The sequence below is a fragment of the Cryptomeria japonica genome, chromosome 9, assembly GCF_030272615.1.
Source record: "Cryptomeria japonica chromosome 9, Sugi_1.0, whole genome shotgun sequence".
Taxonomy (NCBI): domain Eukaryota; kingdom Viridiplantae; phylum Streptophyta; class Pinopsida; order Cupressales; family Cupressaceae; genus Cryptomeria; species Cryptomeria japonica.
This window is the reverse complement of record NC_081413.1, coordinates 645,621,301-645,634,127: the sequence shown is the minus strand read 5'-3', so window position 1 is coordinate 645,634,127 and position 12,827 is coordinate 645,621,301. Positions and strand designations below refer to the sequence as shown.

The 12,827-nt window shown below is 36.9% G+C and overlaps 1 long non-coding RNA gene across 1 annotated transcript in view; it reads right to left on the bottom strand.

The window, feature by feature from the left end:
- Positions 1–494: 494 nt before the first annotated feature.
- LOC131066707 (uncharacterized) overlaps positions 495–12,827 on the bottom strand; it is a 96,416-nt gene continuing 84,083 nt past the window's right edge. Inside the window, exons 2-3 of the long non-coding RNA XR_009111707.1 lie at positions 760–849; positions 495–636 (exon numbers count right to left, since the gene is read on the bottom strand). This is a non-coding gene — a long non-coding RNA (uncharacterized LOC131066707). The remainder of the gene's footprint in view (positions 637–759; positions 850–12,827) is intronic.

The window sequence follows — 12,827 nt, the reverse complement described above, 5'->3', positions numbered from 1 at the left end:
TAATGTTTTGGATTCCAGTATTAAAGTTTAAATTTCTAACGGTTCTGGTAATCTGTGACAACTGATTCACCCCCCCCCCCTCTCAGTTGTCTTTTGGTTATTTGAACTATCTAACAAAATCATCCCAAAGCTTCTGCATAATATGTTACACCAAAATAACTGTATTCTTCCTGAATTACCAGATATCAGATCTTCAATCTTGCATGTGGATCAATATCAGAGACTAGGATTGCGAAATAAGTTGCCTCAAACATCCAATCAACTACCTCTATTACCGCAACCAAAAGTATGCAATAAAAATTGAGATAGCACTCAATGCATTCACACTTATATTCCACCTTCCAGACTTAAGCATAGATGAATAACAAATTTCTCAAACTTCTAGTAGATCACTTCTACATATACCAAATAAAATTTATGAGCTAAGTTGACATCAATAACAATCCCAAAGCATTCCTCATGCACAAATCTCTACCGGTATAGTGTCTCTTGCCAAAAAAGTCATCTCAAAATCTATACAAAATATACATACCAAATAGCCATGTATGAAACCCAAAATATCTCTATCACATCCTAAACTATTGATGGATTATCAAAATCGATCCTCTTTAAAGCACTCTTTGGTTCTAAAGGTTCCTACAGAAGAAAAAAGAAAACCACAATTGAGATTAGTTATATTATATTTACAATCAAAAAATTAACATCAAAATCAATATACATTGAACTATAATTAAACTCTAAAATTTAATTCTTGATTACCTCAAGTCTATGTCTTCTCCTAGGACAGCTAGGAGTCCTAGTATATGTATGTGGCAGAGAAGGGATGTCATTGACATTTTCAAAGTCCACCTGTATATGTTCACAAGCATAAAATTGATACAAGTTAGTACATAAATGTCAGTGATAGGAACATATCAAATTACGCAACTCACAAATCAAATGAACAAAAATAAATGAGGGGTTTTATGAATTTAACCTCTAAATTTATGAAATTTGATTAAGAATATAATCTATGAGTGCAAACTTGAAAATTAAAATGCATGCAAATCAAATTTGAGAACACAAATCAGAAATAATGGTGGAAAATTAGGGTTAGAGTTAAATTAAGATAATAAAACCACTAAGTTACCCAATCAACCATTATATTCAAGAGCAGAGAAATCTAATAGATCTAGCCTTGCAAGACCAAGATTCTGATTAGATTCCCAGTTCCTTTTTATATGGCTTTCTCCTCCTTAATTTGAATTGAATTGGATTGTTGAATTGAAGTGGTTTGGCAAAAACAGTAAGCTACAGATATTGTATAAAGCCACTGACTTAGATCTGCGCAAAAGCATATGTTTTGAAACTCTTCCCAAAAGTTTGATTTGATTTTTCAAAACAAGGTAGTATCAATTCGTCATGGTCCTCTGAATTTCTCATTGTCAAAAGTTGAACTTGTTCATCTCTGTGAATTCTATCAATCCTCCCAAATACAACTTTGTACCTATTTCCTATGTGTGTGGAAAGTGTACCTGCATTTGTAAGCACAACACTTCAATCAAGTCATTACATGCATGGTTAATCAGATATAATCAATGAATAATAAACCATAACAAATCGACCCATTGCCTTCTAAAAGATGGGAGTATATGATTACTCTTGGATTATAAGAAATACCAATGACTAGACAACATCAAGACAAAGGATTTAATCTATATGAGCATGATGAATGCTAGATGGATGCAACATTGATCTAACAAGATTTAAGCATATTAAGCGAAATGATTTTAACCAATGTGAAATAACTAATATGCAATATATCAATGAATCTAGAGCAAAAATAGTATAATAACGATGTATTCTCTAGCCTCCTTTAAATGAGAGATGAGCCTGAATTTATAGAAAATTCAGAAAGATACCAACGGCTAAGATCAATTGATGATGAGCGGTTAAGATTTTCCAACAGAAGCACAATCCAGGTGAATTGATATGATTGGATGCTTTTATCAGCTTTAAAGGAAGTTGAACTAAATTTAAGATTAAAATCAAAAAAAAAAAAAATTGATTTATTCTCTATTTCATTCAATTTTGAGATTTAATTGTTTTAATTGCTTTCTTTGAGATTATTTATCAATTTTTAATTTGTTTTTCAAGATTTATTTCCAATTGATTTCTTTTCTCAATTTTTAATTCTTTCTTGGTCAATTAATTCCTTTTTTTGATTTATTTCCATTTTTGAAGATTTGTGCTCAATTGATTTATTTAGTTGAATTAATTCTTCTTTTTGATGATTTAATGGTAAATTGATTTATTTAATTAAATATGCTAGGATATTCAATTAAATTAATTGTTTAAAATGATTTACTTGGGATGATCTATTAATTAAATAAATATTTAATTAATATTGAGTGATTGATTTTCCCATGTGACATTTGATGATTAAAGAATTAATTGTGTGCTCAAGATTGATTTAATTGCCTTTGGTTAGGACCTTAGTGACGTTGTCGAGATTAGGGGCTCATGGTTTAGATGACCATTTTTAGGGTTTTACATTTGCCCCTCTTTGAATTAATGTGCGAGCAGTGCGTTGGCTCAAAGAATAGTTGATGTCTAGGAGATGCCAGTTCTGAACTTGATTGATCACGAACTAGATGAAAGTGAGGTGTCAAGCTTGATTCAAAGCAACAAAGCTGAATGAAGTCTGATTAAAGTGATACCATTCCCAAACTTTATTAAACTTAGGAATGATAGAAAACAAAAGATACTAAACTTGAACTTGATTGATCAAGAAGTGGATCTTACTGATCTAGAACTTGATTGATCTAGACACGGTGAGTGATGATAAAAATTGATCTTGAACTTCATTGACCAAGATACGATGAAGATAAACTGTTTAGCTTGATCAAGAAACAAATGAAAATAAACACCTGCTTAGATTGAGTGTGATTAAAGATACTCTTTAAACCCTTGATTGAGTTTAAACAAATAATCAGCTTGATGAAAAGTGATGAAACTGATTAATGTTAAGAGATTGATTCAGATAAAAGACAAATATCAGCTTGATATGAAGCGATGAAACTGATATGCCCCTAGAAATTGATTTGATTCAGATGATCGAGAAATCTCAACTTGATATATAGCGATGAAGTTGAGATGCCCCTAGTGATGAGGTCTTATTTGATTGATTTTCTTTAGTTGAAAAAGATGTTTTGCTCGACTTTCGATGAAGATTGGAAAATTTTCTCGACATTTGAAGATGTAAGGTCGTAAGGTCACAAGTATGCCCCCTCAAGAGCGAAATTGAAAGGTAGTGAGGGTTCATGATGATAGGCAATTTTTAGTGATGATAAGTTGTTTGAGCACAAACTGGTTCGGAGGAATTTTTGAAATTTTTTGCGTTGATTGATAGGAAATTGAGTGCAAAGTTGATTGTAGAAATTAAATTGATATTCAGCATCGATTGATGAGAAATTGAGCGCAAATTGAAGAAAGAATGAGCATTTGACAAAAGGAGCGCTCAGTGGTCCAAATTCTAAAATTGACTAGCAAAATGATCTCGATTTTCAATTTCGATCCCAAAAATGGACTCAAGATGGTCACATTAGCTAAGGGTACAATTTTCATGTCCATCAGAGCAAGTTGAAAAATTAGGTTTTTGGCTATATATGGGACAAAAGTGTCATTTTCAATTCATTTTAACCCTCCAAGTTTGAAAATTCAAAAACCTTCTATGAAGAAAATGGTGGTCCCTACTCATTAGCATCAATTTGAACGCCAGAGGAGACATAATCGACCTTGGAACTATGAGCCAGTGGTATGTGATCGATCTTAAGGTTGTTTGTGTTTTCAATTTTGAATTTTTTTATGCATTTTTCAAGTTTTTCATATGTTTTGAGTCGAGTATCCCGGTTTATCGTACGAGATAGGATCCTGTCTCATACGAGAAACTGGTAAAGTTTCTTTTGTCATTTGAGCCCATTAGTTTTATCGTTCTAGGGCCACCCATGTCTCGTACAAGAGGTCTATAAAAGGACCCTTTTATCATGCAAAGTCTGATAAATTGTCATTTGAGCTTGTTTTCTCATACGGAAGTTATTCCTGGCTCATACGAGATGTTGCTTTTCTGTGTTTTCTCGTATGATAGATAGTGAGCATTTTTGAAGGTGTAAACGTGAATTTTGGAGTTTGCTTTTGACTTAGTTGGATTTGCGTGATGTTTTACTTCTCTTGTAAGCTCATTTGGAATGTTTTTCTGATGCTTCATTGTTGGGTTTTGTTGTTTGCAAGTTCGATTACCTCCTGTGTTATTCAGATGTGTGTATCCTCCTACCATGGCATTGGTGAGACATTTATCTGAGGTTGAGTAGGCTCATGTTGATTTGTGTGGCTTGACTCATCTGTTGGGATTACCCGATATCCGTGTGAACCACAGTATGCTCACGGCATTGGTAGAGTGATTTTATTCAGAGCATAATACATTTCATTTTCTAGTTAGGGAGTTGACTATCACTCCCGAGGATGTGTACAGGATCCTTTGTATTCTTTTTGCTGGGGATAAGGTGGATTATGATACCGCATTGTTACCCAGACTGCAAGCAGTCAGGCATGTCTTCGGGGATCCTGATATTTTAACTCATTCCATGAGTTGGGATATTCTTATGAGTAGATAGAGTGAGGAGTATCCCCTGGCATGTGTTCTAGTAGGGTTCATCAAGAGCTTTTTGATGCCAGAGAGGAGGTAACAGGGTTTCCAGAGTGGATAGGGCTGGATGCTAGAGAGGTTGATAGAGACCCCTCAGAGACTTAGTTGGGGCTCTTGTTGATTGGCCCACATGTATCGAGAGATGCATGAGATCGTATACAGAGATGGGCGGAGCATGGCCATGGGGGTATACATTTTGTAGGTGTGGGTTTGGGAGCACCTTCCTATGTGTCGGCCCATAGTAGCAGACAATAGAGAGCTTGGGCAACCGATCATTTATAGGTATACTGGATATATCACATAGCCCCATCTGGGTAAGACAGACTTCTGGAGACGACAGCTCGATGACCTGATAGCCATCGTATGGAGACCATACAGAGGGTTGGAGCCATGGGATGAGTGCGGCTAGTTCGTAGGGACCTGCTTGTTACACACCCACTGATTGGGAGATCACAGACTATTGTGGAGTGATTCGTCATTTCGCGAGTGATGAGGTAGTATGGCCGGCCCCAGGGGATTTCACAGGAGTATACAGCATATGCTCGATATGCAGATGAAGAGAGACAAGGATGGTCTCTGCGGTTATCATACATGTTGGCGATGCAGGAGTTGATAGGGTTACACCGTCTGAGGTGGGATTACCTGGATGATGTAGCAGATGTAGGGGTATTGCCCCAGTACAGAGATCATTTTCAGCAACATCCGTTCCCATGTTTTATAGACCGGGGCAAGCAGGCTCCTCATATTGAGGATGTTAAGGAGGATGCCCCTGCATCAGCTCAGGGATAGGACCAAAGACAAGGCCAGAGATAGGGTCAGGCACAGAGAGCTAAGGCTCTATGATGGGGTAGTGGTGATCCAAGTGCTAGCAGTAGCAGGGTACCAGCTGAGGGAGGACAACATAGGGGTGAGGGTGGATCCCTAGGGCAGGTGGGTGGTATGGAGGAAGAGGGAGCAGCTCCTGGACAGGTGCAATAGTGGAGAGAGAAGCTGGGTGGTGGTGGAAGTGGAGGTGGAGATGGGGGTGGAGATGGGGGGCCTGCGAGAGAGCAGGGGACAGATATTGGATGGTCGATGAGGGCATGTCTTGCAGAGCTACAATCATAGTTGATAGTGGCACAAAGTCAGTTGATGAAGTGAGACCGACAACTCGTCGAGGTGAGGGTCGAGCATGATCACCAGATCACAGCATTGAGAGCAGAGTCGAGAGCAAAGATAAAGTCTCTTCGATAGGAGGTCCTTCTCCAGAGCAGTAGGGCAACGTATTACGTAGCAGCGTATAGTGTTGTAGTTCCTATTGCACAGCAAGTGTAACCCTATTCACAGTATATGGCACAATCAGAGGGAGCTCGGGCACCTCATCAAGATCCCGGGCATCAGGTTCCTCCTCCTCCACCAAGTGATGAGGGAGAGGGTGCTAGCTAGATTATTTCTTTTTGTAGCTCAGATATTTTTTGTAGACACACCCATTTTTTGTAGCCTATATGATTCTTGCTTCGATGGGAGTTTGTATATATCTTTTGACATCATTTTGTACCTTAGACTTGACATGATATATATACAAGATCCGATTTGACTTCATCATACTTGTGTTGATTCGCTTATAAGATGTCCTTGATATGCTTTATTCTATATGTATGCATTTCTTTTCAATTATGGATGTATGAATGCAAACGATCATGATTGCTTATTTTTGTTTCTTTTCATATGCAAATAAATGATGATGCAAATGAGTGATTTGAATGAGTAATGCAATTTTTGCATTTTTTTGTGCAATAAGATTAATGCAAATGAATGATAATGAATGATGCAATGTTTTCATTTTTTCTATGCAATAAGATGGATGTAAATGAATGATAGTGAATGTATGAAACTATATGAAATGCTCATGTATGCAGCTAACATCTCAAAACACAAGTACTCGATCGAAGAAATGATGAAAAGAGACCACTTAGCGAAGAGATGATGACGTTCCAACTCTCATTCAAAAGATAAAGAGAAAGCATTGTTACTATACCGAAATCACTCCAAATTCATGGGATGTAGAATGAAATGCAAAGTGAGATGCAAAATGAGATGCAACCTAAACCTAGTCACTAGATTTGAACAGCTTAATTTTCATCATTGAGCGCTTTACAATTATAGTAGGCAGAATAGAGTTCATTTCTTTGTATGTGCAGTATTAATGATCTTGTCTGCAATGAGCTTTTTTCATTCATATCCTTGGACAGATTTTGCAGGGACTTGGATTGTATGATAAAGAAATTCCCTCAAACCAAACAAAGAAATGATATGGACCTCCCTATAACATTCAAATAAGTGGAGTCGAGGTATGTGAGGCAATTCCACCTTGATGTGAAGGCTCTTATCACAGACACCTAGCTAATTTAGATGTTTCCAGATCATTGGGATCATTCCTTCAAACAGAAAACAAAGAAAATATTATGCCCCCAATTCTTGCTCCTCTTAGTCAAAATGGACTTCCTTGAGTTACTCAGAGGGATAATAATTGAAAACCAATATAAAAGATAGCACACAAATAAAATTTCCATGCATAGCTCAAACTGTTTAGTGATTGTTTTCAATTATGTTGTTTTGCTTGTTAACTCAGTGATAAAACTCTTCAATAGTCAGGAGACAGGTAACTGACTCAAAGTGGATGACCAGGTTTCACTAACGTAAGGTTGACATGGTTGACACTGCTTAGGACATGTGATGTGCTCTTGTTGATTACCTAAGACTATGATAGTGATTGGTTTCAAGCTATGAGGGTTCCAATGAACTAGGATGTCACAAAAGTGACTAAAAGATATAGACAAGCGAAAGCAAAGATGCATGAAAGCGGGAATACCAACGTTGTGTTGATAGATGGAGCACTTGAGTACAAGACGCGCCTGTTTGCCCAAGGCATTTTCTCTCTTTTTTTCTTTTTTTTTTCTTTTTTCTCTTTTTTTTTTTCAAATTTCTTCAGGACTTTTTCTGATTTTTAGGATTTTTTCAGGACTTTTTCTAATTTTTAGGATTTCTTCATAACTTTTTTTTATTTTTAGGATTTCTTCAAGACTTTTTCCATTGTAAAAAGCTATTGGAGCAGAGAATATTTAGGTGAAGAATTTCTTCATATGGATGGTGTTAATCAGTTCATGGAGTTGTTCTCCTTCTGATGTTGAAAGTTGATAAGCATCAAAGCCGAAAGCTATAGTAATGATCAAGGAACCCAGCCAATTGGGTTCAAACTTCCCTTTGTTATCTCGAAACTGTTGCTTTTTAGGATTCTCTCTGAGAACTAAGTCACCAACCTAAAATTCTCATTGTCGAACTTTATTGTTATATCCTCTAGAAATTGATACACTCTGAGATGATCAAACACCACTTGCCGACGCTCATCCAACAATTTGAGCTCTTGCAATTTAGATATTCTATAGTCTTCATCAGTAACAAGACCTTGCAAGGAAACTCTTAGAGATGGTATTTCTACTTCAATGGGTAATACTACTTCGGACCCATACACCAAAGAAAAAGGTGTAGCCCCAGTAGGTGTTCTGATACTTGTTCTATAAGCCCACAGTACAGGATTGAGTTGCAGATGTCAATCCTTCCCAGATTTGTTCATTGTTCTGAGCAAAATAGTCATTAGGTTTTTGTTAGATGCCTCTACTTGTCCATTACCTTGAGGGTAATATATTGAGGACTAGTGTTGTTTGATTTTAAACTTCTCACAAAGTTCATCTAGATCTTTGTTCTTAAATTGTCCTCCATTGTCTATTATAATTGATGAAGGTATACCATATTTGCAGATGATATAGTTAAAAATAAACAGAACTACTTGTTTTCCTATTGCCTTGATGAGTGGAACTTCTTCTACCCACTTAGTGAAGTATTCAGTGGGAGTGATAATAAATTTATGTCCATTAAATGATGCAGGATAAATTTGGCCTATCAGATCGAACACCCACTATTGGAAGGGCCAGTGTGTCACAAAGGGTATGAGATCCCTTGCCGAAGCGTGTATAAGGTGTCCATGCAACCGACACTTTTTGCAAGTTTTAGTGAATTTTATAACTTCTTTCTCCATGTCTGGCCAGTAGTAGCCAGCCCTTAGTAGTTTTCATACTAAAGTTAGACTATTCGAATGAGATCCACAAACACCCTCATAGACTTCAGATAATGTGCGTTGAGACTCCTCAGTTTCTAAACATCTAAGCAAAGTATAATCTAAACCTCACTTGAATAGGTCGTTAGCAATGATGACGTACCATGATGCATTTCAGATTAGGTTCCCTTTTTCATTTCGAAAAATATTAGCAGGGACGACTTGGTCATGAAGGTAAGAGTAAATGTGGTTATAACAAGATGAGTCATGTCCAATAATAGAACAAACTACCTGGGACTCGGGAGAATCATAGGCAAGGTAATGTAACTCTTCCACCAGGAATTCAAAGCAAAAATTAGACTCCTGTAGCTGTGGTATAGATTCCAAAGTAGCCATCGCATCCGCTGCTCTATTTGTTGTTTTGGGTATCTGTTGAAATGATATAGAAGTAAAATATTGCTTGAGGTCATCCACCATTCTCTTTTAAGGCATCAGTTTCTCATCTCGCATCAGATATAGATCATTGATCTGGTTGATAATGAGTTGAAAATCTCCATAGATGTGTAATTCCACGATCTTCTACTCAATGGCCAACTTGATCCCATTTACCAAAGCTTCATATTTCGCAATGTTGTTTGTGCAAGGGAAGATATAAGCTTTTGGAATTGAGTATTTATGGGGAGTAATAAATAGTATCCCAGTGCCAGAGCCATGTTGAGTAAAAGACCCATCAAAGAACATTTCCAGGATTGTTTAGTAAGGTGCATGATTGATTCATCTGGGAATTCTATATACAGAGAGTGATCATCTTCAAGTGGAGCTTCAGCAAGTTGGTCTGTGATAACCTGTCCTTTGATGGTTGTGCATTCCACATATTCAATGTCAAATTCTGTAAAGACCATGACCCATTTGGCCAGTCTTCCTGTAAGCGTTTCTTTACTGAGAAGATATTTAAGTGGATCAAACTTGGCTACCAGCTTAATAGAATGTGCCAACATATAGTGCCTTAATTTTTGTGATGCAAAGACCAATGCTAAGCATGCTTTTTCTATTATAGTGTAATTCATTTCATATGACACCAATGTTCGGCTGATGTAATAGATAGTTTGTTCTTTTTTATTGTCGTCCTGTTGTGCCAGAAGTGCCCCCAGTGAAGTATCTATAGCTGATATGTATAGGATCGGTGGCTTACCTTGAATCAGTGGCATTAATATGAGTGGATTAGAAAGATATTCGTTGATTTTTGTAAATGTAGTTCACAATCCTTATCCCAATTGTATTGAATCCCTTTCCTTAATACCTTCATGAAGGGTCGAGCTTTGTCAGCTAGCTGAGATATAAAATGCCTTATGGACTGAAGACGGCCTTGTAGACTTCTCATCTGACTGATATTCTTTAGTGGAGGCATCTCCATTATAGCCTAGACCTTTTCAAGGTCAACCTCAATTCCTTTCTTGGATATTATGTACCCAAGAAATTTTCCTGACGTTACCCCAAATGCACATTTCTTTGGATTTAAGCAGAGCTTGAATCTTTCCATTCGATCTAATATGAGGCCTAGCTCTTGAATGTGTGTAGATCTCTTCATAGTTTTTACCAGGATGTCATCAACATAGTCTTTTTATGCATCATATCATGGAAAATAGTAGTTACTTCTCTTTGGTAAGTTGCTCCTACGTTCTTTAGACCAAACGGCATAACATTCTAGTAGAAGGTTCCCCATGCACATGTGAAAGTTGTCTTCTCTTGATCTTCAGGTGCTATCTTGATCTGATTGTACCCAGAGAATCCATCCATTAATGAATACATCCCATATCCAGCAGTCATATCTACTATCATGTCAATGTTGGGAAATGGAAAATCATCTTTTGGACATGCCTTGTTGAGATCCCTAAAATCTGTGCAAACTCTAATAGATTTGTCTTCTTTTGATACAGATACTATGTTGGATATCCATTCTGCATAGTCTATAGCTCTGATAAATCCAGCTTTTAGTAATTTATCTAGATCAGCCTTGACTAGTAGTGCCACATGAGGATACATCTTTCAGAGTTTTTGTTTGACTGGTTTAACTCCTAGCATGATAGAAAGATGATGCATGATGAGATCAGGATTGAGTCCTGACATATCTGAGTATGTCCATGCAAAGTTGATCTTCTTTTCTAAAAACATATTGCTGAAATCTTTTAACTCTTCTGCTGACAGCAATTGAACTAAATGAATGAAATGTGGTATCTCTTGACTCCCAATGTTCACTAGCTGAGTTGGCTTGATCAATATGGAAGATCTCTCCTGGAAGTGACTTGGCAGTATATCAAGTATCTCACCTTCAAGCACATCAGAGAGGTTTTCACCCTTAGGTTTGTCCTTTATTTTCTCTTGTTTAGAGTCTGATACCGCCACAATGTGGTTTTCACCATTAGATCTTTTATTTTTATTTTTTTTGTTTTTGTGACTAAGATACTTGATATCCGCTTCGATCATGTTTTCATTTTGTTCGCTAGTGGAAGAGTACATGGGTTCAACTGCATTGAGATAGTAGGATAGTGTATAGTCATTGGCAAAAGTAGGTACATTCAAGGGTTGATTATAAAGGGTGCAATCAATCAGTTCTGGATGCATTAAGGATAAGGTTGGAATAGGCTCAAGGGAATTCAAGGTACTATCATCATTGTTTTGGATTGACTACTCGAGTTCCAGAATACTACCTTATGTATGTGTCTCAAGACCAGGAAGAGTTACGACATGATTATCGTCATTCATGTTAGTATTTATTGGACTTAATTCAACCAACCTACTTCTAGCACCATCACCTTCTTCAGACTGGGCTACATATCTGTTAGGCCCAATATGGAAAGCTAATGTACTGAGAGGGGAGGGGTGAATCAGTACTTCAAATCCTTTCTTCAACAATATCTTTTCTCTTATGCATAAACCAAAAACTGTTGTAACATAACATAAAGCTAAAATAAATAAATAACAATCATACATGATTCGCTCCATAACACATATTTTAGTTATGCAGAAACTCTTGGTTAGAGAAAAAAACTGCGGTGGGGATGGCACCCACAACTTCACTACTGCAATAATAAAGGTTGTTCGGTTAGAGCTACATGTTCAGCCATTTCTGATAGCTTACCCTGTTAGGAGTATTGAGATCGTTAGATCTACCTTGCTAAAGGATTTTACAACACTTAAACTAAATGTTGCACCTAGTTAAAGGCTTTACAATTTATAGACTTTGTTAGAGTCTTTTACCCTGTTAAAGGTGATCAATGTTCTATATTAACTGCTTGGTTGTCACTGCTCAGTTCACTATCAAAATTGACTGTCCATTTGGATACTCTGTTCTGCTTGGTATACTCCCCCTGTATACTACACTCCCCCTTTGGTACTTTGATAGTATACTCCCCCTTTTTGACAAACATCAAAATTTAGTTAACATTCGATGGTGGCAACTAGTCAAAAATGGATTTATACTTTGTCTTTGCATCGGTGAGAGTGGCAAAGAGGGCATCCTTGACACTGTACATGAGTGAATTCTAAGCTGTAATGTCAGCTAACAGTGAAATTAGTCCATCTAAAGTGCTTCCCTCTTGCTGAGTGGATAGGGAGGTAGCTTTGTTGATCTGCTCTTGGACAGAGGACAAGTGTGGAATGAATAATGTTTGAAGTGTCATAATGTCCATCCTTATTTGGTGCTCTTCATTCCTAAGTTCCAATTGTTGAGCCATAAGCTTTTGTAACTTTGTATAGAATTGCTAAATAGAATTGGGCTCAGTGGTCAACTTATTCAAGAGATCAGTGATCTCTTTCTCAATCACTTCTATTTTATTTTTAATATCTTTAACGAATAAAAAGAATGTACAGAGTTTCTGAAATAAATAAAGAATGTGCTTGAGTTGAGGGGTCAACTCAGCAATAAATTTGACAAGTTTAACTTTGCCAATAGTAACAGCTTTCTGTACCTCTTCAATCATTTTAGCAATGAGCTCCTTGTCCTTCAATTTGCTAAAATATTCAGATGCATCTACTCCAGATGTCTCTATC